A 26371-nucleotide genomic window follows, 5' to 3' on the forward strand; every position below is an offset into this window, starting at 1 on the left:
ACCTAACTAACAATGTATCCCGAGAGGACTTCGGAGAAATCCACCAGGAAAAGGTTGCAGTCCTGGTGGACTTCTTTTTTAATACGAAGACTACTAAGAGTAAAAACAATGAAGATAAGAACCCATGGTTTAATAAAGGATGTAGGGCAGCAAAGCGTGCCCTCCTATCCTCCCTTAAGGGGGGAAACCAGCAACGTATCAAGAAAGCTAGGGCAGTTTTTAAAAAAAATATTCTAAATGCCAAAAGAGAATGGGAAGCGGAAAGATGGCAGTCTATCAAATCCGCACTAGAGGGAAAAGATGTGAAGACCTTTTGGAATTTGGTCCACACCGGGAAGCCAGAGGGCAAGCCCATCAATGAGACAAATATCTGCAAAGAAGCGTGGCGCCTATATTTTAAAGAACTATATTCAAACCACTCAGTAGATGCGAGTGAGTTACCAGTCTGTCTCTTAAACCCCAACCCCTTATGGGATATACCACCTTGTACTTTGGCCAAGGTACAACTGGCCCTACTTAAGTTACAAGGGAATAAAGAGCCAGGCCTGGATAGGATCCCAGGAGATCTGTACAGAGAGGAACAAACAGTTTGGGCCCCTTACCTACAAACATTGTTCAATGCAATCTTAGGGGGATTACCTGCCCACGCCACATGGTCTGGGGCAGAGATCATCCCCATCTATACAAAAAGGGATCACCAATGGAACCGGCAAATTATAGGCCAATAAGCCTCATTGATGTATACCAAAAAATCTATGCGAGGGTTGTACTACATCGTCTCCAAGAATGGATGAGTGATCACGATATCCTCTCACCGCTGCAAGCAGGATTCAGGGCAAAAACCTTCACCATTGACCAGTTGTTCAGGCTCCAGTTAATTCACTGGAAGCATGTTACACTGGGAGGTGGTAGTCTATATTTAACTTTCGTGGACTTGAAGTCGGCATTCGATATGGTGGACCGTAACCAGCTTTGGAGTATTCTTTTGGATATGGGGGTTCCACCATATCTATGCCACCAGTTTAAGCTTCTCCACGAAGGCTCCTTCTCAAGAGTACGGTATGGCAAGTTGGGGCAACTGACATCCCCTTTCCCCGTAGAAAAGGGGGTTAGGCAAGGATGTGTACTTGTGCCGACCCTTTTCTCCCTTTTCTTAAATGGGTTGATAGAAAATCTCCTTGCCACAAAGGATATAGATTGCCCGAAATTGGCCTCACGCAGTTTTCCAGCCCTAATGTTTGCCGATGACACGCTGCTGCTCTCTAAGTCATCTATGGGCATGCAGCGTGTGCTAAACACGTTTTGCCAATTCTGTCAAGAAAGGAACCTCGTGATCAATATTAATAAAACCAAGTATATGGTTTTTAATCTCAACTCCACAAATTGTCCCCACCCAATAATGGAGGATAGACCCCTGGAAAGGGTGTCTGTCTTTGATTACTTGGGTCTCATATTAAACGATAAAATGGGGTGGGGTCCGCAGATGGATAAGGCTAATTTGAGATTGTTGCAGGCTATGGGGGAGTCCTCAGAGTACAAAAAAAACGGTGCCGTAAAAACTATAGGCCCACCTCTGGAAATTTATAAGGTCCAAGCGAGGGCGGCATCGCTATATGGGGCAGAATTGTGGGGTCATTGAACTTTTAGCTCCCTAGCTCTAACTGAAAAGGATTGGTGTCACTACAACGCGGTTTATAACAACGCATTCCGTTACATCGGAATTTTTACAACGCAGGATCCATTACATCGGATGCCATTACAACGCATGGCATTACATAGCAGATGCTATTACAACGCATGGCATTACATCGTAAGTATAGGTAAGTATACCTTTTTAAAAAAAATGTAATGAAGTTAATTTAATTAATTTAATTTAATTAATTTAATTAAAATACATTTTAAAATAGTAATTAATTTTATTTAATAAATTTACATCTATTTATTTAAATTAATTTTAATAAAAATTGTAATTAATTTTATTTAATTAATATAATGAAATTAATTTAATTTAAATATTTTTTAAATTGTAATTAAATTAAATTATTTAAAATAATGTATTTAATTTAATTATTTTAATTAAGAAATGTAATTAATATAATATAATTAATTTAATTTAACCTAAAAACACCCCTGTACCCCAAAACCCAAACCCTGCCCTGAAACCTAAAAACACCCCTGTACCCCAAAACCCAAACCCTGCCCTGAAACCTAAAAACACCCCTGTACCCCAAAACCCAAACCCTGCCCTGAAACCTAAAAACACCCCTGTACCCCAAAACCCAAACCCTGCCCTGAAACCTAAAAATACCCCTGTACCCCAAAACCCAAACCCTACCCTGAAACCTAAAAACACCCCTGTACCCCAAAACCCAAACCCTACCCTGAAACCTAAAAACACCCCTGTACCCCAAAACCCAAACCCTACCCTGAAACCTAAAAACACCCCTGTACCCCAAAACCCAAACCCTACCCTGAAACCTAAAAACACCCCTGTACCCCAAAACCCAAACCCTACCCTGCAACCTAAAAACACCCTTGTACCCCAAAACCCAAACCCTGCCCTAAAACCTAAAAACACCCCTGTACCCCAAAACCCAAACCCTGCCCTAAAACCTAAAAACACCCCTGTACCCCAAAACCCAAACCCAGCCCTAAAACCTAAAAACACCCCTGTACCCCAAAACCCAAAACCCAAAACCTGCCCTAAAACCTAAAAACACCCCTGTACCTCAAAACCCAAACCCAGCCCTAAAACCTAAAAATACCCCTGTACCCCAAAACCCAAACCCTGCTCTAAAACCTAAAAATACCCAAACACCCCAAAACATATACCTCAGTACCCCAAATCATATACTCCTATACTCATACTTATTTAAAAAATTACTTAAATTAATATATATAATTTATAATATTAAAAAATATAAATAAATTAATTTATTTAAAATTAATAATGATTAAATTAATTATATAATATAAAAAAAAATAAAAAAAACATTATATACTTACCAATACTTACGATGTAATGGTATGCGTTGTAATAGCATCTGCTATGTAATATCCTGCATTGTAATGGCATCCGATGTAATGGAACCAGCGTTGTAAAAGCTGCGTTGTAACAGCATTCCGACGTAAAAGTTGCGTTGTAACAGTGACATACCAACTGAAAATAACTTCATTACACAAATGTTGACGCTTCCAAAATCGACACCCTTAGTGCCACTCAGGATGGACCTAAATATTCTTCCAATTTCTGATGTAATCGCAACTCGTCTGCTGCTATTTTGACGGAGGTTGTGGTGTACTCCTGAGTTGGCCAGCTATAGGGAAGAATTGAGAGCAGTAATGAAATTATTCGGGGTGGACAGTATACTTTGGCTAGCTTTTGTTAGGAACTCTCTTAGTGTAATAGGTATGGAAAACCTCTGGACTAAACCGGATGTTTCATGTTCAGTGATATAAACAATCGCACTGAAAACTGCAGTTAAGGAGCACAAACTGATGGAAGTTTTAAGGTCAGTCAAAACAGCAAGTCTCACATCTGAATTCCTCGATATTAAGTGCCACTACGAATTCGAGCAGGTGCTGGACTCCATCCAGCCGATTTTAGCGAAAAAGCTCTTTCTCCAGTTCAGATATGGTACTCTACCTCTTTTTGCTTAAACCAGTAAGTGGGCTGGAGTCCCAAGACGTTTATGCCCGGATGTCGAGAAGAGGAGGAAACAGTTGTGCATGTAGTTCTCTTCTGTGGGGCATATAAACTCGCTAGGCGGAAATGTTTCATCCAATTGTGTAGGAATTTGGGAACCAGGAATTATTTTGACTTCTTTAGGATTTTAACCCCTTCCATGCTCATGACGAGCTGAGCTCGTCATGAGTTGCGCCGCTCGCATGCTCATGACGAGCTCAGCTCGTCATGTAACGCGGCTTTTAGAAAAAAGCCGCACAGCGCAAAAATGACCGCAGCACGCATGCGGTTAAGAACTGGTTCCAACCTCCTTCATGTGGTTGCAATAGCAAAGTTCCTATTTTCCATGTGGCTAATTCGTAGAAATCTACTAAAATAGTATATGTCGCCAGTATGGGATGGCACTGCCCATTGTTAATGGATTTATTGAGTATTAATTCCCTATTTAAGTGGGAAAGAGAATTAGTATTTTTTTTTAACTTTTATTATGAGATTGGGTGACCAACCTGTTGCATTTAGAATTTTAGAATTGTAAATATAATTTAATTTTAAAAGTTTTTCTACATTTATCCTATTTAACCTTTTCATGATGTTTTTGTATTAGTATTGATGTATCACGCCCAAATTGATTAGGTATGTAGCAAACATCTTTTTTAAAACCCACCCTGTATCTGTAATTAGAGAAATTGTTTGTACTTTTATGGTTATAAATAACCGCAATAAAGTTATTCGATTCGAAAAAGGTGCAAATATAATTCTTTCATTTACACAGACACTCAGTGTGATTCTGGACAGAAATTTTAAAACCATACATTTTACCAAAACACATTTACCTCAGTAAAAGGTTCAAGTGACAGAACACAGCCCATGTATATGAGCACTACATTACAGTGCAGAAACCTGACTCATTTTCAAAATACATTTCCAATTTGCAGCATTACTTTTTTTGCCAGCATTACATCCAAACATGAGACAGAAAACAACAAGAAAGAGGCCCAACCTGCTTGTAAATCTGCCCAAGAGTGTATGCAGCACTCTATCTATATTGACTGGGGCATTGTTAAGAGGAGGTATGATAAAACAGAGAGGATTAAGAGTGCAGAAGAGGGAGTATAAGAAGAAGGGGGAACATTAGGGGACAGGAAAGACAATGAAGATAGAGGGAGACTAAGAAGACAGGAGGCAGTTTGAAAAGAAGCAGCACTATCAAGAAAGACAAGTGAAAATATGGAAAGAGTGGAAATATCAGAAGAGAGAGGACAGTATATGCAGAGAGAGGTAGACAGTGAGGAGAGACAGGTGAGATTATAGAAAAAGGTGCAAATAAATTCTTTCATTTACACAGACACTCAGTGTGATTCTGGACAGAAATTTTAAAACCATACATTTTATCAAAACACATTTACCTCAGTAAAAGGTTCAAGTGACAGAACACAGCCCTTGTATATGAGCACTACATTACAGTGCAGAAAACTGACTCATTTTCAAAATATATTTCCAATTTGCAGCATTACTTTTTTGCCAGCATTACATCCAAACATGAGTCAGAATACTACAAGAAAGAGGCCCAACCTGCTTGTAAATCTGCCCATGACTGTATGCAGCACTCTATCTATAATAACTGCAGCATTGTATAAGTACATATTCTACATTTTTTAGTACTGCACTTTATTCAACAAACCTGACTAACTAAATACATTAACTTACCAAATGATTTACCACAAACGTTATCCAAAACCAAACAAACTGCAAATATGATTCAGCAAACTTTTTAAGATTAAACACTTTACTTTTTAAAAAAAATAAAATGCACCATATACATTTCCTTACAACTTTTCAACTCACCTGTCAAACAGATTAGTAGATTAAGAAGAATGACACTCACACAGCAGATAGCCTTATACAGAATCTCTCTGCTCCAGTGCTTGCAGCACAACCAAAGAAATGGCACATTTTCCCTCTCAATTTACACATATATAAACATTACTAACAAATCAAATTCCTTTACACAATAATTCAAAACCAAGCAAACATTTCTATTGGTTCAATATTTCATATATCTTTCAACCCTACCCTCAACACATCATGCAAAAGCCTACTGTAAACAGAGGTCAAAAGTTCAGCACACTGTAAAACACTAGTCCTCATCAAGTTTAGACTATGCATAAGTACTTTCTTATAAGTACCAATAAACAGAAAACTCTAATTACAACCAACCAACACATAAACACTTAAACTTGAAAGATATATGTAAAATATAGTTTTTAAAATGATTTTTTTTCATGTTAGTGTGCGCTTCCGGGACGACTTCCGAAATTTGCACCGTACGCGTACAGTGCATCTATCTAAAAAAAAAATAGCGTCTATTACATATTTTTCATAAGCCCCGGGGACCCCATCCCCCGGGGCTAAAAAAAACAAACCTTGGGGACCGTGGGGGGAGCCCCAATGCCCCCACGGTCCCAGCCGGCTCCCCACGTCCTTTGGGAGCCGGCATTGCTTTTCGTCAGAGAGAGCAGCTAACATGCTGCTCTCTCTGATGAAAAGCCGTTTGATGTGGTAGGGTGGGAGCCGCGAGGCTCTGCCCTACCCCAGCAAACAGCAGTGTCCCGGGGTAGGCACCCCGGGACACTGCAGGAGCCAGCCCTGGGGAGGCGGTGGTCCCCAGGGCCATCAATGGCTCCAGGAGGGGGGCCGCGTGGCTACCCTCCCAACATAGAAAAGCCCTGGGCGTGGTGGTCCCCGGGGCTAAGGGGTCAGTCACGGACCCCCCTATTTTTAACATTACAGCCCCGGGGAGGTGGTGGTCCCCGGGGCGACTGAGGAGCAAAGAGCTCCCCCCACACACGTATTTTGTTTTTAAATGAAGCCCCGGGGGTTGCGGTCCCCGGGGCTGCGGATGGGCAGAGAGCCCCCCCCCCCCGCAAACAAATAACTTAAGCCCCGGGGGATGGGGTCCCCGGGGATTATTAAAAATGAGTAATAGAAACTATTTTTTTTTTTTAGATACACCGTACCGTGCAAATTTCGTCATTCGTTCCGGAAGCGCACCCTAGCATGAAAAAAATAATTTAAAAACATATATTTTACATGTATCTTTCAAGTTTATGTGTTTATATGTTGGTTGGTTCATTGTAAAACCCCCTAATTAACCCAAGGCAGTCTAAAAATCCTACAACAAACAGCCAACAATTCCTGTCAATCTACACATTCAAACCACACACACATATACAAATAAATAACAAATCACATTTATTCACACATTAAAAATGAAACACACTTTTAAAATGCTGGAACTTTTCAACCCTTTCCAGCTCACAAAACTTTAAACCCTTCCCCCAACCACATTCTGCCTGTTACCATAGAAACACTTCAGGGAACACCTAACTGACAATACAGGTGAAAAGTTCATCATACATTGTTGCAAATCAAAACAGCAAGTGTGCTTGACTTCTCAATATACCAGCTTATCTTAAGTAATGTTCTTTTCTATCACTTTTTCTTAACCAATAAATAACAGCCTTTTAAAAAACAGAAAATTGCACCCTACTTTTGTAGCTAGTAACATTCCAAACAACCAATCACTTCTTTGCTTTTTTTTCAAAACTCCACTTATCCACCATTTTAGAAAAAAAAATCTTCAAACTGCCCTTTCATTTACAGAGACCATCTGAGTGCATCCAGACCTCTCTTCAAGATGTTTAAAGTGCGGATTGTGGGACACAGCAATATTTTCTGGACTGAAAGGTACGCACAACAGAAAGGTACTCACAAAGACCTAGGTTTATCAAATGTGCACATTAAATGGATTGGACAGAGAGGGTTAAAGTGGCACCAATTGATGCCATTAGTGAAATCCTTCATACATCTCCAACACCCTGACCTCATAATTGTGCACTGTGGTGGCAATGACCTAGGCACTTTGACTGGGGTAGGTCTGAAAATGTTTATGAAGGACACCTTGCAACAACTGATGGCACATTTCCCCCAAACTGCGTTTGTCTATTCTAATATATGCCAAAGGCAGAAATGGAACTGGTCCAACCAATATTGTCCACAGATTGAAAAAGCTAGGAAACATGTGACCTGCGTTTCAATATGCAAGGCATCTATAGGAGAGATGGTGTACATTTTACAGATGAAGGGAACAGAGACTTCCTCATGACCTTTAGAATCTGCATCGGTACTTACTTGTAGGTACTAACATCTCACAATAAACACAAGGGCTCTTTTTAGAGCCACACAACACATAAATACATACACTACATAAATATAAAAAAATATTCATATTTTTCTTCCTTACGTGCGCTTACGGTCCGAATTACAAAATTTGCACCGTACGTGTACGTTGCATCTATCGTAAAAATAAAATAGTGTCTACATCAAATTTTTTATAACCCCCGGGAACCCCATCCCCCGGGGTAATAAAAAACATTGGAGACCGTGGGGGGAGCCCCATCGCCCCCACGGTCCCAGCTGGCTACCCGCGTCCTTCGGGAGCCGGCATTGCTTTTCGTCAGAGAGAGCAGCTAACATGCTGCTCTCTCTGATGACAACAAGGGGTGGTGAGGGACAGAGTCTCTGAATTAAGCAGAATACTCTCACCCAGTCAAAAGATCAGGGCTAGATCCAACACCGTTTTTTAGCTCATTGCACCATCCCAGTTTCAGAACCTGGCTGTATGCAAATTAGTCTGTTCCTGTCCCAGTGCATGATGGGAACAGGGCAAACCAAACTACAAAAGCCAATTCTTACACTGGGAAGGAAACAAGCTTCCGGGGACCGGTTTCTGGCATTACAGCCGTCTTCGGCCCGGCTTGCTTGAATCCTGATGGTGCAATGAGCAAGGGACTCATGTCTGAGTATACCCTTCCACGCTTAGGGTGGACAAAAATATTTACAACAAGGGGTGGTGAGGGACAGAGTCTCTGAATTAAGCAGAATACTCTCACCCAGTCAAAAGATCAGGGCTAGATCCAACACCGTTTTTTAGCTCATTGCACCATCCCAGTTTCAGAACCTGGCTGTATGCAAATTAGTCTGTTCCTGTCCCAGTGCATGATGGGAACAGGGCAAACCAAACTACAAAAGCCAATTCTTACACTGGGAAGGAAACAAGCTTCCGGGGACCGGTTTCTGGCATTACAGCCGTCTTCGGCCCGGCTTGCTTGAATCCTGATGGTGCAATGAGCAAGGGACTCATGTCTGAGTATACCCTTCCACGCTTAGGGTGGACAAAAATATTTACAACAAGGGGTGGTGAGGGACAGAGTCTCTGAATTAAGCAGAATACTCTCACCCAGTCAAAAGATCAGGGCTAGATCCAACACCGTTTTTTAGCTCATTGCACCATCCCAGTTTCAGAACCTGGCTGTATGCAAATTAGTCTGTTCCTGTCCCAGTGCATGATGGGAACAGGGCAAACCAAACTACAAAAGCCAATTCTTACACTGGGAAGGAAACAAGCTTCCGGGGACCGGTTTCTGGCATTACAGCCGTCTTCGGCCCGGCTTGCTTGAATCCTGATGGTGCAATGAGCAAGGGACTCATGTCTGAGTATACCCTTCCACGCTTAGGGTGGACAAAAATATTTACAACAAGGGGTGGTGAGGGACAGAGTCTCTGAATTAAGCAGAATACTCTCACCCAGTCAAAAGATCAGGACTAGATCCAACACCGTTTTTTAGCTCATTGCACCATCCCAGTTTCAGAACCTGGCTGTATGCAAATTAGTCTGTTCCTGTCCCAGTGCATGATGGGAACAGGGCAAACCAAACTACAAAAGCCAATTCTTACACTGGGAAGGAAACAAGCTTCCGGGGACCGGTTTCTGGCATTACAGCCGTCTTCGGCCCGGCTTGCTTGAATCCTGATGGTGCAATGAGCAAGGGACTCATGTCTGAGTATACCCTTCCACGCTTAGGGTGGACAAAAATATTTACAACAAGGGGTGGTGAGGGACAGAGTCTCTGAATTAAGCAGAATACTCTCACCCAGTCAAAAGATCAGGGCTAGATCCAACACCGTTTTTTAGCTCATTGCACCATCCCAGTTTCAGAACCTGGCTGTATGCAAATTAGTCTGTTCCTGTCCCAGTGCATGATGGGAACAGGGCAAACCAAACTACAAAAGCCAATTCTTACACTGGGAAGGAAACAAGCTTCCGGGGACCGGTTTCTGGCATTACAGCCGTCCTCGGCCCGGCTTGCTTGAATCCTGATGGTGCAATGAGCAAGGGACTCATGTCTGAGTATACCCTTCCAAGCTTAGGGTGGACAAAAATATTTACAACAAGGGGTGGTGAGGGACAGAGTCTCTGAATTAAGCAGAATACTCTCACCCAGTCAAAAGATCAGGGCTAGATCCAACACCGTTTTTTAGCTCATTGCACCATCCCAGTTTCAGAACCTGGCTGTATGCAAATTAGTCTGTTCCTGTCCCAGTGCATGATGGGAACAGGGCAAACCAAACTACAAAAGCCAATTCTTACACTGGGAAGGAAACAAGCTTCCAGGGACCGGTTTCTGGCATTACAGCCGTCTTCGGCCCGGCTTGCTTGAATCCTGATGGTGCAATGAGCAAGGGACTCATGTCTGAGTATACCCTTCCACGCTTAGGGTGGACAAAAATATTTACAACAAGGGGTGGTGAGGGACAGAGTCTCTGAATTAAGCAGAATACTCTCACCCAGTCAAAAGATCAGGGCTAGATCCAACACCGTTTTTTAGCTCATTGCACCATCCCAGTTTCAGAACCTGGCTGTATGCAAATTAGTCTGTTCCTGTCCCAGTGCATGATGGGAACAGGGCAAACCAAACTACAAGAGCCAATTCTTACACTGGGAAGGAAACAAGCTTCCGGGGACCGGTTTCTGGCATTACAGCCGTCTTCGGCCCGGCTTGCTTGAATCCTGATGGTGCAATGAGCAAGGGACTCATGTCTGAGTATACCCTTCCACGCTTAGGGTGGACAAAAATATTTACAACAAGGGGTGGTGAGGGACAGAGTCTCTGAATTAAGCAGAATACTCTCACCCAGTCAAAAGATCAGGGCTAGATCCAACACCGTTTTTTAGCTCATTGCACCATCCCAGTTTCAGAACCTGGCTGTATGCAAATTAGTCTGTTCCTGTCCCAGTGCATGATGGGAACAGGGCAAACCAAACTACAAAAGCCAATTCTTACACTGGGAAGGAAACAAGCTTCCGGGGACCGGTTTCTGGCATTACAGCCGTCTTCGGCCCGGCTTGCTTGAATCCTGATGGTGCAATGAGCAAGGGACTCATGTCTGAGTATACCCTTCCACGCTTAGGGTGGACAAAAATATTTACAACAAGGGGTGGTGAGGGACAGAGTCTCTGAATTAAGCAGAATACTCTCACCCAGTCAAAAGATCAGGGCTAGATCCAACACCGTTTTTTAGCTCATTGCACCATCCCAGTTTCAGAACCTGGCTGTATGCAAATTAGTCTGTTCCTGTCCCAGTGCATGATGGGAACAGGGCAAACCAAACTACAAAAGCCAATTCTTACACTGGGAAGGAAACAAGCTTCCGGGGACCGGTTTCTGGCATTACAGCCGTCTTCGGCCCGGCTTGCTTGAATCCTGATGGTGCAATGAGCAAGGGACTCATGTCTGAGTATACCCTTCCACGCTTAGGGTGGACAAAAATATTTACAACAAGGGGTGGTGAGGGACAGAGTCTCTGAATTAAGCAGAATACTCTCACCCAGTCAAAAGATCAGGGCTAGATCCAACACCGTTTTTTAGCTCATTGCACCATCCCAGTTTCAGAACCTGGCTGTATGCAAATTAGTCTGTTCCTGTCCCAGTGCATGATGGGAACAGGGCAAACCAAACTACAAAAGCCAATTCTTACACTGGGAAGGAAACAAGCTTCCGGGGACCGGTTTCTGGCATTACAGCCGTCTTCGGCCCGGCTTGCTTGAATCCTGATGGTGCAATGAGCAAGGGACTCATGTCTGAGTATACCCTTCCACGCTTAGGGTGGACAAAAATATTTACAACAAGGGGTGGTGAGGGACAGAGTCTCTGAATTAAGCAGAATACTCTCACCCAGTCATAAGATCAGGGCTAGATCCAACACCGTTTTTTAGCTCATTGCACCATCCCAGTTTCAGAACCTGGCTGTATGCAAATTAGTCTGTTCCTGTCCCAGTGCATGATGGGAACAGGGCAAACCAAACTACAAAAGCCAATTCTTACACTGGGAAGGAAACAAGCTTCCGGGGACCGGTTTCTGGCATTACAGCCGTCTTCGGCCCGGCTTGCTTGAATCCTGATGGTGCAATGAGCAAGGGACTCATGTCTGAGTATACCCTTCCACGCTTAGGGTGGACAAAAATATTTACAACAAGGGGTGGTGAGGGACAGAGTCTCTGAATTAAGCAGAATACTCTCACCCAGTCAAAAGATCAGGGCTAGATCCAACACCGTTTTTTAGCTCATTGCACCATCCCAGTTTCAGAACCTGGCTGTATGCAAATTAGTCTGTTCCTGTCCCAGTGCATGATGGGAACAGGGCAAACCAAACTACAAAAGCCAATTCTTACACTGGGAAGGAAACAAGCTTCTGGGGACCGGTTTCTGGCATTACAGCCGTCTTCGGCCCGGCTTGCTTGAATCCTGATGGTGCAATGAGCAAGGGACTCATGTCTGAGTATACCCTTCCACGCTTAGGGTGGACAAAAATATTTACAACAAGGGGTGGTGAGGGACAGAGTCTCTGAATTAAGCAGAATACTCTCACCCAGTCAAAAGATCAGGGCTAGATCCAACACCGTTTTTTAGCTCATTGCACCATCCCAGTTTCAGAACCTGGCTGTATGCAAATTAGTCTGTTCCTGTCCCAGTGCATGATGGGAACAGGGCAAACCAAACTACAAAAGCCAATTCTTACACTGGGAAGGAAACAAGCTTCCGGGGACCGGTTTCTGGCATTACTGCCGTCTTCGGCCCGGCTTGCTTGAATCCTGATGGTGCAATGAGCAAGGGACTCATGTCTGAGTATACCCTTCCACGCTTAGGGTGGACAAAAATATTTACAACAAGGGGTGGTGAGGGACAGAGTCTCTGAATTAAGCAGAATACTCTCACCCAGTCAAAAGATCAGGGCTAGATCCAACACCGTTTTTTAGCTCATTGCACCATCCCAGTTTCAGAACCTGGCTGTATGCAAATTAGTCTGTTCCTGTCCCAGTGCATGATGGGAACAGGGCAAACCAAACTACAAGAGCCAATTCATACACTGGGAAGGAAACAAGCTTCCGGGGACCGGTTTCTGGCATTATAGCCGTCTTCGGCCCGGCTTGCTTGAATCCTGATGGTGCAATGAGCAAGGGACTCATGTCTGAGTATACCCTTCCACGCTTAGGGTGGACAAAAATATTTACAACAAGGGGTGGTGAGGGACAGAGTCTCTGAATTAAGCAGAATACTCTCACCCAGTCAAAAGATCAGGGCTAGATCCAACACCGTTTTTTAGCTCATTGCACCATCCCAGTTTCAGAACCTGGCTGTATGCAAATTAGTCTGTTCCTGTCCCAGTGCATGATGGGAACAGGGCAAACCAAACTACAAAAGCCAATTCTTACACTGGGAAGGAAACAAGCTTCCGGGGACCGGTTTCTGGCATTACAGCCGTCTTCGGCCCGGCTTGCTTGAATCCTGATGGTGCAATGAGCAAGGGACTCATGTCTGAGTATACCCTTCCACGCTTAGGGTGGACAAAAATATTTACAACAAGGGGTGGTGAGGGACAGAGTCTCTGAATTAAGCAGAATACTCTCACCCAGTCAAAAGATCAGGGCTAGATCCAACACCGTTTTTTAGCTCATTGCACCATCCCAGTTTCAGAACCTGTCTGTATGCAAATTAGTCTGTTCCTGTCCCAGTGCATGATGGGAACAGGGCAAACCAAACTACAAAAGCCAATTCTTACACTGGGAAGGAAACAAGCTTCCGGGGACCGGTTTCTGGCATTACAGCCGTCTTCGGCCCGGCTTGCTTGAATCCTGATGGTGCAATGAGCAAGGGACTCATGTCTGAGCATACCCTTCCACGCTTAGGGTGGACAAAAATATTTACAACAAGGGGTGGTGAGGGACAGAGTCTCTGAATTAAGCAGAATACTCTCACCCAGTCAAAAGATCAGGGCTAGATCCAACACCGTTTTTTAGCTCATTGCACCATCCCAGTTTCAGAACCTGGCTGTATGCAAATTAGTCTGTTCCTGTCCCAGTGCATGATGGGAACAGGGCAAACCAAACTACAAAAGCCAATTCTTACACTGGGAAGGAAACAAGCTTCCGGGGACCGGTTTCTGGCATTACAGCCGTCTTCGGCCCGGCTTGCTTGAATCCTGATGGTGCAATGAGCAAGGGACTCATGTCTGAGTATACCCTTCCACGCTTAGGGTGGACAAAAATATTTACAACAAGGGGTGGTGAGGGACAGAGTCTCTGAATTAAGCAGAATACTCTCACCCAGTCAAAAGATCAGGGCTAGATCCAACACCGTTTTTTAGCTCATTGCACCATCCCAGTTTCAGAACCTGGCTGTATGCAAATTAGTCTGTTCCTGTCCCAGTGCATGATGGGAACAGGGCAAACCAAACTACAAAAGCCAATTCTTACACTGGGAAGGAAACAAGCTTCCGGGGACCGGTTTCTGGCATTACAGCCGTCTTCGGCCCGGCTTGCTTGAATCCTGATGGTGCAATGAGCAAGGGACTCATGTCTGAGTATACCCTTCCACGCTTAGGGTGGACAAAAATATTTACAACAAGGGGTGGTGAGGGACAGAGTCTCTGAATTAAGCAGAATACTCTCACCCAGTCAAAAGATCAGGGCTAGATCCAACACCGTTTTTTAGGTCATTGCACCATCCCAGTTTCAGAACCTGGCTGTATGCAAATTAGTCTGTTCCTGTCCCAGTGCATGATGGGAACAGGGCAAACCAAACTACAAAAGCCAATTCTTACACTGGGAAGGAAACAAGCTTCCGGGGACCGGTTTCTGGCAATACAGCCGTCTTCGGCCCGGCTTGCTTGAATCCTGATGGTGCAATGAGCAAGGGACTCATGTCTGAGTATACCCTTCCACGCTTAGGGTGGACAAAAATATTTACAACAAGGGGTGGTGAGGGACAGAGTCTCTGAATTAAGCAGAATACTCTCACCCAGTCAAAAGATCAGGGCTAGATCCAACACCGTTTTTTAGCTCATTGCACCATCCCAGTTTCAGAACCTGGCTGTATGCAAATTAGTCTGTTCCTGTCCCAGTGCATGATGGGAACAGGGCAAACCAAACTACAAAAGCCAATTCTTACACTGGGAAGGAAACAAGCTTCCGGGGACCGGTTTCTGGCAATACAGCCGTCTTCGGCCCGGCTTGCTTGAATCCTGATGGTGCAATGAGCAAGGGACTCATGTCTGAGTATACCCTTCCACGCTTAGGGTGGACAAAAATATTTACAACAAGGGGTGGTGAGGGACAGAGTCTCTGAATTAAGCAGAATACTCTCACCCAGTCAAAAGATCAGGGCTAGATCCAACACCGTTTTTTAGCTCATTGCACCATCCCAGTTTCAGAACCTGGCTGTATGCAAATTAGTCTGTTCCTGTCCCAGTGCATGATGGGAACAGGGCAAACCAAACTACAAAAGCCAATTCTTACACTGGGAAGGAAACAAGCTTCCGGGGACCGGTTTCTGGCATTACAGCCGTCTTCGGCCCGGCTTGCTTGAATCCTGATGGTGCAATGAGCAAGGGACTCATGTCTGAGTATACCCTTCCACGCTTAGGGTGGACAAAAATATTTACAACAAGGGGTGGTGAGGGACAGAGTCTCTGAATTAAGCAGAATACTCTCACCCAGTTCCTCATTCCCTGGGACCCCTTCCCCATAATACTTACAATCAGCTTGCAGGCGAAAAAAACATCCAATACCCACAAAGCCAGTGAAAGAAATGTATGCCCCTGAAAGAATGGTGTAAAACACATAGGCATGTCTGCCTGGTGCAATGAGCTAAAAAAACGGTGTTGGATCTAGCCCTGATCTCTTGACTGGGTGAGAGTACTCTGCTTAATTCAGAGACTCTGTCCATCACCACTCCTTGTTGTAAATTATTTTGTCCACCCTAAGCGTGGAAGGGTATACTCAGATGTGAGTCCCTTGCTCATTGCACCATCAGGATTCAAGCAAGCCGGGCCGAAGACGCCTGAAATGGCAGAAACCGGTCCCCGGAAGCTTGTTTCCTTCCCAGTGTAAGAATTGGCTTTTGTAGTCTGGTCTGCCCTGTTCCCATGATGCACTGGGCCAGGGACGGACTAATTTGCATACAGCCAGGTTCTGAAACTGGGATGGTGCAATGAGCTAAAAAAACGGTGTTGGATCTAGCCCTGATCTCTTGACTGGGTGAGAGTACTCTGCTTAATTCAGAGACTCTGTCCATCACTACTCCTTGTTGTAAATTATTTTGTCCACCCTAAGCGTGGAAGGGTATACTCAGATGTGAGTCCCTTGCTCATTGCACCATCAGGATTCAAGCAAGCCGGGCCGAAGACGCCTGAAATGGCAGAAACCGGTCCCCGGAAGCTTGTTTCCTTCCCAGTGTAAGAATTGGCTTTTGTAGTCTGGTCTGCCCTGTTCCCATGATGCACTGGGCCAGGGACGGACTAATTTGCATACAGCCAGGTTCTGAAACTGGGATGGTGCAATGAGCTAAAAAAACGGTGTTGGATCTAGCCCTGATCTCTTGACTGGGTGAGAGTACTCTGCTTAATTCAGAGACTCTGTCCATCACCACTCCTTGTTGTAAATTATTTTGTCCACCCTAAGCGTGGAAGGGTATACTCAGATGTGAGTCCCTTGCTCATTGCACCATCAGGATTCAAGCAAGCCGGGCCGAAGACGCCTGAAATGGCAGAAACCGGTCCCCGGAAGCTTGTTTCCTTCCCAGTGTAAGAATTGGCTTTTGTAGTCTGGTCTGCCCTGCCCTGTTCCCATGATGCACTGGGCCAGGGACGGACTAATTTGCATACAGCCAGGTTCTGAAACTGGGATGGTGCAATGAGCTAAAAAAACGGTGTTGGATCTAGCCCTGATCTCTTGACTGGGTGAGAGTACTCTGCTTAATTCAGAGACTCTGTCCATCACCACTCCTTGTTGTAAATTATTTTGTCCACCCTAAGCGTGGAAGGGTATACTCAGATGTGAGTCCCTTGCTCATTGCACCATCAGGATTCAAGCAAGCCGGGCCGAAGACGCCTGAAATGGCAGAAACCGGTCCCCGGAAGCTTGTTTCCTTCCCAGTGTAAGAATTGGCTTTTGTAGTCTGGTCTGCCCTGTTCCCATGATGCACTGGGCCAGGGACGGACTAATTTGCATACAGCCAGGTTCTGAAACTGGGATGGTGCAATGAGTTAAAAAAAGGGTGTTGGATCTAGCCCTGATCTCTTGACTGGGTGAGAGTACTCTGCTTAATTCAGAGACTCTGTCCATCACCACTCCTTGTTGTAAATTATTCTCTCTGATGACAAGCAGTTTGCTGTGGTAGGGTGGCAGCCGCGAGGCTCCAACCCTGCCACAGCAAACAGCAGTGTCCCGGGGTACCTCCCAAGGAGCCGGCCCTGGGGAGGTGGTGGTCCCCAGGGCCATCAACGGCTCCAGGAGGGGGCAGCGCGGCCCCCCTCCCAACATAGAAAAGCCCCGGGGGTGGTGGTCCCCGGGGCTGGGGGGTCCATTATGGACCCCCCTTTTTTCAATTTTTGAGCCCGGGGGCGTGGCGGTCCCTGGGGCGAGTGGGGGGGCAAACAGCCCCCACAGAATTATTATTATTTTTTTTTAAATGAATTAAACAAATATTGCCCAAAAAATGAATTAAACAAATATTGCCCCCGGGATTTGTCCCCCCAGGGGCTAATTTTGAAAAGAAACAGACCGAGTTTTTTTTTTATCCACGGGTACGCCTAGGTACGCGTACCCCCTTTTTTCTCGGCACCCGCTTCACGAATCACCCCCTAACTTTCAGGGAAGGAGCGGAGCAGGCCATTTTCTTGGAGAAATTCGCGAAGATTCGTCCACCGGTGCCAAAGTTATTCCACATAGAATGTTGCGGATTTCCTATGGAAACTAGGTTTTAACTATAACTACCTACTGGCGATCGCCAGTAGGTAATATATATATATATATATATATATATATATATATATATATATATATATATTCACTGAAAAAACCATAGGTTAGAGACCATATATAGTTAGGAATTAGCATATACAAAACCTTGAAAATTCACTGAAAAAACCATAGGTTATAGACCATATATAGTTAGGAATTAGCATTTACAAAACCTTATTTTACTCACACAAAACCATTGAAATTCGCATATATAGTTAGTTGCACTAACTATATATATCGCGCACCCGTAATCCACTGCTGATCATGTCACATATTACATCATTCATGACATGGTCAGTGACATCACTGATGACATCTCAAATAACATCACTGATGACATCACTGATGACATCTCAAATGACATCACTGATGACATCATTGATGACATCTCAAATGACATCACTGATGACATCACTGATGACATCTCAAATGACTTCACTGATGACATCACTGATGACATCACTGATGACATCTCAAATGACATCACTGATGACATCACTGATGACATCTCATTTGACATTACTGATCACATCACTGATGACATCATTCATGTGATAATACGATGAACATCTTCAGACTCTAATATAACCTTAGATACACTCAGTGTAAACAGACACTCACAGACTGTCACTCATCCATGGAGTTACTCACACACCTTGTCAGTCATGCAAAGAATCAATCACACCTCCATTTCCTCAACTATACAGTTATACACACCTTACTTATTCAAACATATACTAACACATATTTACTCTCTTATACAATCCCTGATACAAGTTCACAATGATCCATACAGCCACTCACACATTCACTGGCTCTTATGCACAGTTATTTATATATGTCAACTCTCACATGTACTGTGTTTTACATATGTACTTACTTTGACATGTAGCACTGAGATATCTATTCACTCACCAATACACTCATGCACACAGTCAACCGCCCATGCAGCTGTTTCCACATGCACTTTTGAACCCATACATCTAGTGAATCAACTGCTCTCACATCTATGCACAGAGTCATACACCTCCCAGCCACCCACACACACACTCAGTCTCCCATACAAATACTTGGGCAACCAATCAATAACCCATATAGTTACTCATATAGCTACTGATCAACACATGCAGCAGTTTACAGAACAACAGACATAATGATGCACAAATTAAGACAGTTTAGTCACTAACCCATGCACTCAGTGAGACACATTTAATCACTCACTCATACAGTCAGTCATGCACCTACTAAATCCTTCATCCAGACACTTATACATCCACTCATTCTTCAATATGTAAGACATATTTTAACTTTACAGAAACATACAGTCACTGGATGTTGTCATCAGTGATGTCATCAGTGATGTTATTTGAGATGTCATCAGTGATGTCATCAGTGATGTCACTGACCATGTCATGAATGATGTAATATGTGACATGATCAGCAGTGGATTGCGGGTGCGCGATATATAGTTAGTGCAACTAACTATATATGCAAATTTCAATGGTTTTGTGTGAGTAAAATAAGGTTTTGTAAATGCTAATTCCTAACTATATATGGTCTATAACCTATGGTTTTTTCAGTGAATTTTCAAGGTTTTGTAAATGCTAATTCCTAACTATATATGGTCTCTAACCTATGGTTTTTTCAGTGAATTTCAATGGTTTTTTAATAGCAAATATCAAAAGCTGTCGAATGTCAAGTACGTGGTAAGTAAAAATATTTTCGTGTTTATGCACACTGATCTGCTTTGAATGCTGCCCCCCCCTCATTTCTATTAGGAGTACTCTCTCTTTGCAGATAGTGAAGGGTAGTTAACGCAGCCCTTTGCCCCCGTTGTAATCCGTCGTGCCTGCTTCTCTCTCCATTTGATTGATTGTTATCCAAGCATTTACTGTTTTAGAATTGGTTCTCTTTGGTTCATTCTCTATTTACAAACAAGCACAGAGTCGCAATACTCTGTTTAGTCTTTGCAGATAGTGAAAAATCGTGTAAAAAAAACAAAAGGAATCGAGCAAAATCAGTAGGCCACTAATGGGATCTCTTTTTGACCTCGCTAAAATAGAAACATTAGGAACAACCCCTCATGAGAAATACGAAACTAGTGAGATGAACTGAGCTCCACACCATGATGGCTGCAAGACAGCTCGGCTCCGCCACCCACCCCGCCCAAAATAACGATAAACTCTATGCAAATATTACAAATATATACAACACACCAGCAAAGTAACAGGGTAAAACATTTTATTAAATAACTATTTACATAACTATTTTATACTTTTTGTTGCCCGATCCGGCTAGCTCAATCGATCGAGCATGAAACTCATGCACTCTGATAGTTCAAAGTTTTGAGGAGTGCTTGTTAGACTGTCTGAAGCTTATTTGCACCTGCTACAGCTTCACTATTCTCAATGTAAGTGGGGGCTGTTTGAGGACGTGACTGCATTTGAAAACAATGTGATGCGGTGCCTCCCTGAACCGCTTGACGGAGGCCCCCGAGGGACGGTGTGATGGCGCGGACTCGGAGGGGGCGCTTGGCTCCGGCCCCCTCCCCAAGTCGTGTTGCCCTGGTGTGGCCTGAGATCGCCCCCGACATAGGTGGCCGGCTCCCGGGGTCAAGCGAAACTTTTTGCCTTTTGGTGACTCTTCCATTCTTGACCTTGTCCCACAATCCGTTTGACCTAAAGACACGCTGTAGTGGGGCGCCCCTTTACCGTTTCACTTGCCATTCCGCCCGCTTTTGCTACACTGTGCCTCTTCCGCTATTCAGCTGTTTACCACCCGCTCTTGCGACTACAGCGTCTCGCTCACCATGTAGTTGAGTTGCTCCCGCTCTTGCGGTGCAGCGATAGGCGGCTGCCACAGGACTCTCAAAATGGCGGCCGGCTCTTCAGATTTGGGCGTGGTCCACTAAAATGGCCCTGCGACACCTTGGAACTCGGACGCTTGTCTGCTAGGGCTTGGGCTCCATTCTCGAAAGCGTCCCCTCAGCCTTGAAGATTCTACAAAAGTCTTGGGGGCCCCCGACTCCCGCAGGCTTCTGGTGGGGAGCGGCTGCCATGATTGCTCGTGGAATGGCCACGACGGAGCTACGAGATGGTGGTGCTCTCATGCTGACGCCAGCTTCAGTCTGAAACATCCAGAAACACTGTAGACTACCAATTCGATCAGTTCCGGTAGCGCCCCAACGTGACCCGGTAGAGAAGAACTTGCCCTCCCCTCTTTGACTGATGGTTCTTGTTGCCTGTCCCTTCTGTTGTCATTTAACAGAACTATTTAGCCTGCTGAAAGGGGTTGTGTTCCGACCGCTGGTTGGTGGAGACATTTTGACTATATTCTGGACCTGCGTTGTCGCGTAATGCGTCATATGACGCGCCGCGTTAGCGCATCCGGAAGTGCTCCAGTGCGCGAAGCGCAGCTTCCCGGAAGCGATCCGGGGCGCGGCGCGCAGCGCGTAACGTAAGCATAACAGGTCATGTGACTTGTTAATAAAACTTTTCATTGGTTCATTTTACTTTTCTTATTCTAATGATGAAAGGCTTGGTCATATGACCTAAAAATTACACTTTTTATTACTTTCGAACATTATTTTTTCTTAAACATATATGTTAAAATGTTCCAAGCTAATGTACTTTCCCGGAAAATTTACAACTGTCCTGCAAGTAAAATATATTCCTTTTTCGAGAAAAAGGGCGTTTCTTCGTCCCATGACGGAGCCGTTGAGCAAAAGAGGCTCGGCCTGCTGTCTTAGTCGCCGATACGCCTGAATATCAGATTCTTATCGATCACTTTATGTTGCAGGAGTAGAAAACACAACAGCCCTTGACCATTTATCTTTACTGCGTTCCTGCGTATTATACCTTTTACCCTTCATGTAATTGGACTGCTTTATTTCACTTGCCTTTTACTGATTCGAAAACAGTGACTATTATTAAAAACTTTACCAATGTAAATACTACTACCATGTTTTCTTTTAAAAACCTTTATTGTGAAAATGTCAGTATACAAATACGGGCCTATAACCACATGGGCCGGCCACGGAGCAAACTGTAATCGTATATGATGAGGAGACATTTACACTGTAGAGGAACGTAACGGGCGGGCCATTAGGTTGCAAGAACTAAGGTGTCTAACAGTTGCGGAATCGGTGGACGTACATTTTATAATTAAAATACGACAGGGCCAGTTACAATAAAATTATCTAGATATACATTTGCGGGCAAGTACCATGGGTGACGTTAATTCGAACTTTCAATAGTACAGTAATCAATAACACATCAGAACTTAATATCAATAGGGATGTCGAAATATTCAATCAATTCTCGTCCCCGCCCGCCATGTGCTTCAAAACTGCATACGTATCTCGTGATATCAAGGTTGTGCAACCAGTACACAACAAGGAGTTACGAGTCCCATTTATTCCGGCGCCATTTTGGGCGAGGACGGGCAGGTCCAGGATATAGTCAAAATGTCTCCACCAACCATCGACTATGATGATGTTCATATGCTGTATTTATTAGAGTAACACTCATCTGTCCACATGAAATTAATTTGCCACAATCTAAATATGTCATTTTAATCTTTCCAAAGTTCTTCTGAATATTTGGGACCGTTTCCCTTGCCTCTGATGCTGTCATTGCCACTTCTTTGGTGAATGTACTGGCAGGTCGGGGGTTGTCCTCCAAATCTCTCTTTTGTGCAGCACTATAATTAATCGGTGCCACCTCTCCATATGACGATGCATGGTATAATTACCATAACTATATTTTTTTTCGGTTCTTCTGGAGAGTACATCGTGGCAGATGAGGCAGGTAACGTACCGGGCATTTACCTTTTTTGCATGTAGAGGAAAGGAAAAAAAATTCGAGCGTCCGAGTTCTAAGGTGTCCCAGGGCCATTTTAGTGGACCAGGCCCAAATCCAAAGAACAGGCCGCCATTTTGAGAGTCCTGTTGCAGCCGCCTGTCGCTGTAGCAGCAAGAGCGGGTGAAACTCAGCTAGACGGCGCTCCACTGCAGATGAAGTGCCTCAACCTGGAGAGGCGGGAGAGGCTCGTTTGCGCCGCCTCCCCCCCCCCCCTTCGGGCACCCCACGCCGTCTTTCGGCGCAGCATTGTTGGATGGCCACACCAGTGCGGCAACTTGCTAGACACCACCTCGGTGCCATCCGGATCTCGGCGCCCCACTGCAGATGAAGTGCCTCCACATGGAGAAGCGGGAGAGGCTCGTTTGCGCCGCCTCCCCCCCCCCCTTCGGGCACCCCACGCCGACTTTCGGCGCAGCATTGTAGGATGGCCACACCAGTGCGGCAACTTGCTGGACACCACCTCGGTGCCAACCGAATCTCAGCGCCTTGTGGTGTCTTCCATTCCGAAAATATTGTTGGCAGCATTTTGAAAGGAAAGATAAACAGCCGTTTGTGGCCCTCACTACACCGTTCTCCTAGTGAGTCTCACATTGTTACACTTAGGAAGAATGTTGAAGAGTAGTATGTTGAAAATCTGAAGCCATTGTTCTACAAACTCTCAACCAGCCTTGGATGGAAAAATCCTGAAGAATGTACAAACTGAAAACCAGTTTTTGTCTGTATAGCATCAGCAGCAACGCTTGAGTCAGCTTTGTGTGAAGCCGCCATTTTGATTCAATCAATAGCGTCCCCCTGCACACATTCAGGGACCTGGTCGTGTCTTCAGGTGAAACGGATTGTGGGACAAGATGCACAAAGGAAAAGGAAAAAAGTTCCGCCGGACCCCGGGAGGCGGCCGCCTATGTCATGGGCGATCTTAGGCCACACCAGGGCAATAGTGAAGCTGCAGCAGGTGCAAATAGGCTTCAGACAGTATTACAAGCGCTGCTCAGAACTCTCAACTATGACACCACCTCGGTGCCATCCGGATCTTGGCGCCTTGTGCTGGTTCCGGCCTATTCACACATCGGTCCGCTACTGACGCCACCTCACAGGCCAACGGGGCACCCCACGCCGACTTTCGGCGCAGCATTGTAGGATGGCCACACCAGTGCGGCAACTTGCTGGACACCACCTCGGTGCCATCCAGATCTCGGCGCGTTGTGCTGCCTTCGGCCTATTCGCCGCAAGTGTGCACGCAACTCAGCTGCATAGCGAGTGAAACACCAAGGGGCGCCCCACTGCATCCGAGGAACCTCCATCTTGGGGGCGACGCACAGCATCACATTGCTTTCCAATGCAGTCAGATCCTCGAACAGCCCCCACTGACTGACGCGAACTCACAGGCCAACGGGGCGCCCCACGCCCACTTTCGGCGCAGCATTGTAGGATGGCCACACCAGTGCAGCAACTTGCTGGACACCACCTCGGTGCCATCCGGATCTTGGCGCGTTGTGCTGCCTTCGGCCTATTCGCACATCGGTCCGCTACTGACGCCGCCTCACGTGCCAACGGATTTTCTACGCTTTTTATAGCCCTATGCCGCATAACAGGTCATGTGACTTGTTTATAAAACTTTTCATTGGTTCATTTTACTTTTGGTTTCCTAATGATGGAAGGCTTGATCATATGACCTAAAAATAACACTTTTCATTGGATTAAAACATTTTTTTTTCCCAAACGATGAAAGCCCCACCTTGTTTCTGGATGTTTCAGACTGAAGCTGGCGTCAGCATGAAAGCACCACCATCTCGTGGCTCCGTCGTGGTCATTCCGCGAGCAATCATGGCAGCCGCTCCCCACCGGAAGCCTGCAGGAGTCGGGGGCCCCCAAGACTTTTGTAGAATCTTCAAGGCTGAGGGGACGCTTTCGAGAATGGGGTCCAAGACCTAGCAGACAAGCGTCCGAGTTCCAAGGTGTCCCAGGGCCATTTCAGTGGACCAGGCCCAAAAAGGAAAGAGCCTGCCGCCATTTTGAGAGTCCTGAGGCAGCCGCCTATCGCTGCACCGCAAGAGTGGGCGCAACTCAGCTGAATGGCGGATTTTGGCACAGTGTACCAAAAGCGGGCGGAATGGCAACTGTAACGGTAAAGGGGCGCCCCACTACAGCAGACGAGCCTCCACCTGGGGAGGCCCGTTCACGCCGCCTCACCCCCCCCCCCGGGGCGCCCCACGCCGTTATTCGGAGCAGCATTGTAGGATACCAAAACCAGTGCGGCAACTTACTGGACATCACCTGGGTGCCATCCACATCTCAGCGCGTTCTGCTGCCTTGGGACTATTCGCACAACAGACCGCTACTGACGAGGCCTCCCCCCGCACCCCCCGGGACGCCCCACGCCATTTTTCTGAGCTGCATTGTAGGATACCAAAAACCAGTGCGCACCCAGGTAACATCACCTGGGTGCCGTCCAGAACTCAGCACATTGTGCTGCCTTGGGACTATTCGCACAAAACACAGCTACTGACCATTGTTGCTTCTTTTTTCAAAAAAATGTTTAAATGTATTTACTGTTTTTGTTGCGTTGTATATATTTATAAGTTATTAAAGTTTTATAATCCTACTACTTTGTTGGAGTGCTATATATTTTTAATGTGACACATAATTGTAAAAACTTTGATGTACAAAGAGGCATCCCTGGAATCTTCCGCTTCAGGCTCGGTCCCCTCCCCAATCACAATACAGGATGGTTTTCAGATAGTAGGAACGCGTGTGGTGTGACGGATCTCATCGGGTGGGGGCCTTGATCTACTGTAACTCCTTTGAAGAGGGGTGATTCTTTACAGCTGGGGCCATAAACTACATCTGCAAGGCTAGGTGATAGCCTGGGACCGGCCTGGACAATCGGACACAGAGGAAGAGGAGTGTCAGAGGGTGCGGTAGTGAATAGGGCGAAAGGGAGGTGTCGGGCGGGCACAGGGTGTGATTCTCAAAGAAGAGCAGCGCAGATGGGGGGAGGTTTATTGCCCATGCATAAGACAGAGAGCGGGGGTGACCAGTGCCTGGGGGAGATGCTTGCGAGGGTGGGGAGCCATGCTAAGGATCGACAGCGTGCAGAGAGTGGGTCTGGTCAAGGCATCTAAAATGGCTGCCGTGCACGACAAAAGTGTGGCATTTGAAAAAAGGCAAGATGGCGCAGACAATGTTTTTCAACACTTCCTGATTTCCTTTGAATCGAACGTTAACAGACGTTATCTCTCCCACACTACCGGTCCCCCTGGGCTTAAACCCCGAGATGGTAGGGACTGCATCCCGTGGAGATAGGCCGAGACGTCACTCATCAGAAAAAAAAAAAAAGTCTATAAACATACAATAAGTTAAAAGTCAATCATTCTTGTTTCCTTGTAGTACGCTCCCCAGTCCGCTTTCCGTTACGCGTACCGGGCGCACCCCACGAAAAAAAACGTTTTTTTTTTTTTTTCTTTTTGCCCCGCGGGGCCCTTTTAAAGCCTCCACATCAAACCTAGGGGGTCAGGGAGGATCTACTATGCCCCCTTATGGTCATTTCCCCCTTTGTTTTGGCCTCCTCTTGTCTCTCGATCCTACCGAGAGACAAGATGGCGGCCGCTCCGGACTGTTTAGAAT

The 26371-nt window shown here is 45.4% G+C and overlaps 1 protein-coding gene across 2 annotated transcripts in view; it reads left to right on the forward strand.

Annotated features, from left to right (window-relative positions):
- LOC144763182 (amine sulfotransferase-like) overlaps positions 1-26371 on the forward strand; it is a 370815-nt gene that overhangs the window by 87968 nt on the left and 256476 nt on the right. The gene's annotated exons all lie outside the window — the stretch shown is intronic.

The sequence above is a fragment of the Lissotriton helveticus genome, chromosome 6 (assembly GCF_964261635.1).
Source record: "Lissotriton helveticus chromosome 6, aLisHel1.1, whole genome shotgun sequence".
Classification (NCBI taxonomy): Eukaryota; Metazoa; Chordata; class Amphibia; order Caudata; family Salamandridae; genus Lissotriton; species Lissotriton helveticus.